At 39.8% G+C, this 7,536-nt stretch overlaps 1 long non-coding RNA gene across 1 annotated transcript; it reads right to left on the reverse strand.

Annotated features, from left to right (window-relative positions):
* Positions 1 to 1,068: 1,068 nt before the first annotated feature.
* LOC133649594 (uncharacterized) lies at positions 1,069 to 1,921 on the reverse strand. Its single transcript, XR_009826091.1, has 3 exons — positions 1,828 to 1,921; positions 1,260 to 1,315; positions 1,069 to 1,193 (listed from the first exon to the last, which is right to left on the reverse strand). It is a non-coding gene; the product is annotated as an uncharacterized LOC133649594 (long non-coding RNA).
* Positions 1,922 to 7,536: the final 5,615 nt, after the last annotated feature.

Here is a 7,536-nt window from a genome sequence, read left to right on the forward strand (position 1 = left end):
TGATACATGGAAATATAGCGTATATATATATGGGGTGAAGGAGTGATACATGGAAATATACCCTATATAAATGGGGTGAAGGAGTGATACATGGACATATAGCGTATATATATATATGGGGTGAAGGAGTGATACATGGAAATATAGCGTATATATATGTATGGGGTGAAGGAGTGATACATGGACATATAGTGTATATATATATATATATATATATATATATATATATGGGGTGAAGGAGTGATACATGGACATATAGCGTATATATATACATATATATATATATATATATATATATATATATATATATATATACATACATATATATATATATATATATATATATATATATATATATATATATATGGGGTGAAGGAGTGATACATGGACATATAGTGTATATATATGGGGTGAAGGAGTGATACATGGACAAATAGCGTGTATATATATATATATATATATATATATATATATATATATATATATATATATATATATATGGGGTGAAGGAGTGATACATGGACATATAGTGTATATATATGGGGTGAAGGAGTGATACATGGACATATAGCGTATATATATGGGGTGAAGGAGTGATACATGGATATATACTGTATATATATATATATATATATATATATATATATATATATATATATATATATATATATATATATATATATATATATATATATATATATATACATATATATATATATATATATATATATATATATATATATATATATATATATATATATATATATATATATATATATATATATATATATATATGGGGTGAAGGAGTGATACATGGACATATAGCGTATATATTTATATATATGGGGTGAAAAAGTGATGCATGGGATGATGCAACACTATGCCCTGATGTGGGATCTGAGCCCAGGATGTCGTTGTGGCTTGTGCAGCCCTTTGAGACACTGGTGATTTAGGGCTATATAAGCACTGCGAAGTCTGAGACACTAAATAAGGCACACTTGGAAATAATGAATTTCTTTATGTGTGCAATTGCGGCGGAAGTCCACAGGAGGGCTGCAATTCTCCGCTGTCCTTTTTAGTTTTAATGTTGCTTTTTCTTTCCCAGCTCACCTGCCAGTCATCCTGGGGGCCTTTTTTGACCTTTCTATCCGGGGGGCTGTACGGCAGGTCGGCCTTCTTAAAGGAATACACATCTATAGACAAATGTACAGCTTTTTTAGTGACTTCCAGCAAGTAGAGGGACTAATTTTGAACATTACCTCCGAGTGGAGATCCACGGCAGGTCAGCCTTCTTAAAGGAACACGCACCTAGACACTTTGACAAAATCCCAGCTTTTTTTTAGTGACTTCCAGCAAGTAGAGGGACTAATTTTGAATTCCTTACCCAGGTGGATATCCAACCCTAACCCCAACGATAATCCTAACCCCTAACCCTTTATGTACCTCCATCAACATAAGGCACTAATCTAACTTTTCCACACCATTTTGGCTTTCTGACAGGCCGCTCCTCCTAGACCAGGGGTCGGCAACCCAAAATGTTGAAAGAGCCATATTGGACCAAAAATACAAAAACAAATCTGTCTGGAGCCGCAACCAATTAAAAGCCATATTACATACAGATAGTGTGTCATGAGATATACATTGAATTGAGATGACTTAAAAGAAACTAAATGAGCTCAAATATAGCTACAAATGAGGCATGATGATGCAATATGTACATATAGCTAGCCTAAATAGCATGTTAGCATCGATTAGCTTGCAGTCATGCAGTGACCAAATATGTCTGATTAGCACTCCACACAAGTCAATAACATCAACAAAACTCACCTTTGTGCATTCACGCACAACGTTAAAAGTTTGGTGGACAGAATGAGACAGAAAAAGAAGTGGCATAAAACACGTCCTAGAAAGTCGGAGAAAGTTATACATGGAAACAAACTAAGGTGAGTTCAAGGACCGCCAAAATTAGTAGGACAAAACGGCGCTCGCCAAATACTCGAATCAGTGAAGCATGTTTAATACAAACAGTGTGCTTTATAACAATTAGGGAGGTTTGTGTCACGTTTGTCCTCATACAGAAACCATATTAAAACAAAACAATTTTTTTTCCCCCCTCATCTTTTTCCATTTTTCATAAATTTTTGAAAAAGCTTCAGAGAGCCACTAGGGCGGCGCTAAAGAGCCGTATGCGGCTCTAGAGCCGCGGGTTGCCGACCCCCGTCCTAGACACTTGGAAAAAATCTTCCACCTTTTTTTTTGGAACTGACAAAGTCCCCGGCTTCCCCGTGTTGTGCCACGGTGTTGTCGTTGGCCTAGTTTGTACTAGTTTTCAGGGCTCACCGCGTGGAGGTCGACAACTTGAGCCCCATGGTCCCCTGGCGGGCCACCCCCGCCCGTTCGGCTGGTACGCCGGTCGGGGGCCCGCACGCAAAGGGGAGGTCTCGTCCTGCACGCGCGAGACGCTTCACCCCCTCCTAGGCGGCCCTCAGGCTCTTACGAGAAACACCGGGAGGGGCGGTCAGTCCCTTCCGGGCACCGGAGGGGCGCTCACCCCCTCTCGCCCGCCTGTCCGCCCCCCCCGGACAGGCTCTCTGCAACAAAAGATTGGATGACTCTCAATAGATCGCAACGTTCAAATCCATAGCACTACACAAACTTTACAGAATTATGGGAGGTAGTCTTCTCCTTCCTCTGTGTGTCCTACTGGAGCCCTATATTACAATCCAGGGTCTTTTTTGCATTATTTATTTGAATGTTTATACACATGCATGTTTTTATGTATGGGTATAAGTGTTTGTTTACTTAACATATTTTCATATATATTTATTTTATATTTATATATTCAATATTCAATGTTTCTTGTTCTGTTATTATTGTTTCAGCAGGCATGTTGCAATAGCAGCTTGGGACCACAGAGGGTCGCTGTGTTGGGTTGTGTTTTACACTTTTGTTTTGGTAAAACTTCTATTTTGAAGTCCAACACAGTGAATTACAGGGACCCTACCCCCTTGTTTATAGCTATCAGCACCTAGCCATTTACATGACCTTTATTCGACGACAAGGTGAAGGGATATTTTCTCCTACCTGTCGTGCGAGCCCTGCTATTGCTATTTCTCTTTTGACGAGTCAGGCCTGATGAAGGTTTTCTACCAAAACGTCGCCAACTGACTTGTCGCATGTAAATATACCTTTCCTTACTAGTTATTTTTTCAATGGGTGAGGGCCGACATCCGGGCAACTGAGCTACATACGGGTTCTTCGAGCCATAGCAACCAGACTGGCGTTGAAAACAAACCGTTGCCATTACTCTTTAACCTGTCGACCTACGCTGGTTAAACCCGTCATTCCGCCTCCAAAATGCCGAAAAACTGTGTTGTTTTCGGTTGTGCTAACCACAACCGGAAACAGGGAAAACAAAGGTTGTATTTTGTTCTGCCAAAGCGTGATAAAAGCCCACAGAGACGAGACAAATGGCTCGCAGCCGAAGTCGGGGGCCGGTGGCAACAAGAGCCGCCTCACGCTGTCTATGTCGGTGGCGGTCGAGTTCCGCGACTACTTGGGGGACTTCATCGAACACTACGCCCAGTTGGGTCCCAGCAACCCGGTGCATGGTGCAGGATGAGCCGCGGCGGGCCCTGAAAAGCGAGTTCCTAGTGCGGGAGAATCGGAAGTACTACATGGACCTGAAAGAGAACCAGCGGGGACGGTTCTTGAGGATCCGGCAGACCGTGAACAGATTGATTGATTGATTGAGACTTTTATTAGTAGGTTGCACAGTGAAGTACATATTCCGTACAATTGACCACTAAATGGTAACACCCGAATAATAAAAAAAACTTGGTAAATTTGAATCGTGACTTTTTTGTAAGATTCACATCAAAAGATGTTTCCATGTTTTCACATTACAAATTGTTAGTATGCTAGCTGCCTGGATTATTAACATTTACCTTAAAAGCCAGAGGTTACCAACACGTTAGCGGACCCATTCCAAATGTACTTATGTACATTTGGACAACATATTGACAATAAAACATCAGTCTTAACGAGGGCATCCAGTGGTTGCACGTTGTGAGTGTGCACACCAGCCTGGTGGAAGATGGGCCAGATGTTGAGCATCATGTTTGATGAAGTCAATGTTTGTGTTCCGTCAGCAGTAAATTCTCCTTGGCCTTCCTCCCGTGGGGCTCCTTCGCTCACACATGGAGCTCATTTGCTGCACATTCCTCAGCAGGAAGAGAGAAAAAAAGAGGAGTGGGGGCTGCTCTGGGATTTGGGGGTTGGAAATCAGTCTGATGGGGGGGTGGGGTGGTGGGGTACATTTCTGGGGGTTCTCGGGGCTTTTTGTGTGCAGTTCCCCTTTGAGTAACTTCACTAACGTGAGAGCAGGGCAGGATGTAACTTTGAGGGTTGGAGAAAAGTTGTGATGATGGAGGCAGACAATATTTACACACGTGGGAGATCTTTGTTGACCACCACAGCTGTTTTACTTTATTGCGTAAGACAAGACCTTAGGAAAACACCTCCTTGTTAGTCCAATTTAAATTACACCCTGACTCTAAAATACCAGAAAAGCAGACCTCCTCCAGGCCCCACCTTGCAGGAGAAAAAAAGTTCTGAATCCAGACAGTGATCCAGAGGAATGTAACTGCTTGTTCCATATATCCCTTTTCTGACATTTCCTGAGAGGTTCATCAAAATATACACACAATATTAACGTTATGATGATAATAACTTAGTAGAAAGGATCCAGATCAGCCCCAACATGTAATCGCTTGTTGTGTAGCTCTTTTCTGACATTTCCTGACTTTCATCCAACAGAACGTAACACAACACGTCGTAACAAAAACGCTGCAACACTAGATGTCTTATAATCGTAACACAAAACACTGTAACACTAGATGTCTTATAATGAAAGGTAACACGACACGTTGTAACACAAAACGCTGTAACACTAGATGTATTATAATGAAACATAACACGACACGTCGTAACACAAAACGCTGTAACACTAGATGTCTTATGATGAAAGGAACACGACACGTAACACAAAACGCTGTAACACTAGATTTCGTATGATGAAAGGTAACACGACACGTAACACAAATCGCTGTAACACTAGATGTCTTATAATGAAAGGTAACACGACACGTTGTAACACAAAACGCTGTAACACTAGATGTATTATAATGAGACGTAACACGACACGTCGTAACACAAAACGCTGTAACACTAGATGTCTTATAATCGTAACACGACACGTCGTAACACAAAACGCTGTAACACTAGATGTATTATAATGAAACGTAACACGACACGTCGTAACACAAAACGCTGTAACACAAAACGCTGTAACACTAGATGTCTTATAATCGTAACACGACACGTAACACAAAACGCTGTAACACTAGATGTCTTATAATCGTAACACGACACGTCGTAACACAAAACGCTGTAACACTAGATGTATTATAATGAAACGTAACACGACACGTCGTAACACAAAACGCTGTAACACTAGATGTCTTATAATGAAAGGTAACACGACACGTCGTAACACAAAACGCTGTAACACTTGATGTATTATAATGAAACGTAACACGACACGTCGTAACACAAAACGCTGTAACACTAGATGTCTTATGATGAAAGGAACACGACACGTTGTAACACAAAACGCTGTAACACTAGATGTCTTATAATGAAAGGTAACACGACACGTTGTAACACAAATCGCTGTAACACTAGATGTCTTATAATGAAAGGTAACACGACATGTTGTAACACTAGATGTCTTATAATGAAAGGTAACACGACACGTTGTAAAACAAAACGCTGTAACACAAAACGCTGTAACACTAGATGTATTATAATGAAACGTAACACGACACGTCGTAACACAAAACGCTGTAACACTAGATGTCTTATAATGAAAGGTAACACGACACGTCGTAACACAAAACGCTGTAACACTAGATGTATTATAATGAAACGTAACACGACACGTCGTAACACAAAACGCTGTAACACTAGATGTCTTATAATCGTAACACGACACGTCGTAACACAAAACGCTGTAACACTAGATGTCTTATGATGAAAGGTAACACGACACGTAACACAAAACGCTGTAACACTAGATGTTTTATAATGAAAGGTAACACGACACGTTGTAACACAAAACGCTGTAACACTAGATGTCTTATAATGAAAGGTAACACGACACGTTGTAACACAAAACGCTGTAACACTAGATGTCTTATAATGAAAGGTAACACGACACGTTGTAACACAAAACGCTGTAACACTAGATGTATTATAATGAAACGTAACACGACACGTCGTAACACAAAACGCTGTAACACTAGATCTCTTATAATGAAAGGTAACACGACACGTTGTAACACAAAACACTGTAACACTAGATGTATTATAATGAAACGTAACACGACACGTCGTAACACAAAACGCTGTAACACTAGATGTCTTATAATCAATCAATCAATCAATCAATCATTGTTTATTTATATAGCCCTAATTCACAAGTGTCTCAAAGGGATAATGAAATGTAACACGACACGTTGTAACACAAAACGCTGTAACACCAGATGTCTTATAATGAAAGGTAACACGACACGTTGTAACACAAAACGCTGTAACACTAGATGTATCATAATGAAACGTAACACGACACGTCGTAACACAAAACGCTGTAACACTAGATGTATTATAATGAAACGTAACACGACACGTCGTAACACAAAACGCTGTAACACTAGATGTCTTATGATGAAAGGAACACGACACGTCGTAACACAAAATGCTGTAACACTAGATGTCTTATGATGAAAGGTAACACGACACGTTGTAACACAAATCGCTGTAACACTATATGTCTTATAATGAAAGGTAACACGACATGTTGTAACACAAAACGCTGTAACACTAGATGTCTTATAATGAAAGGTAACACGACACGTTGTAACACAAAACGCTGTAACACTAGATGTATTATAATGAAACGTAACACGACACGTCGTAACACAAAACGCTGTACCACTAGATGTCTTATGATGAAAGGTAACACGACACGTCGTAACACAAATCGCTGTAACAATAGATGTCTTATAGTGAAAGGTAACACGACACGTTGTAACACAAAATGCTGTAACACTAGATGTCTTATAATGAAAGGTAACACGACACGTTGTAACACAAAACGCTGTAACACTAGATGTATTATAATGAAACGTAACACGACACGTCGTAACACAAAACGCTGTAACACTAGATGTATTATAATGAAACGTAACACGACACGTCGTAACACAAAACGCTGTAACACTAGATGTCTTATGATGAAAGGTAACACGACACGTTGTAACACAAAACGCTGTACCACTAAATGTATTATAATGAAACGTAACACGACACGCCGTAACACAAAACGCTGTAACACTAGATGTATTATAATGAAACGTAACACGACACGCCATAACAGAAAACGCTGTAACACTAGATGTATTATAATGAAACGTA

Source organism: Entelurus aequoreus, linkage group LG05 (genome assembly GCF_033978785.1).
Source record: "Entelurus aequoreus isolate RoL-2023_Sb linkage group LG05, RoL_Eaeq_v1.1, whole genome shotgun sequence".
Taxonomy (NCBI): Eukaryota; Metazoa; Chordata; class Actinopteri; order Syngnathiformes; family Syngnathidae; genus Entelurus; species Entelurus aequoreus.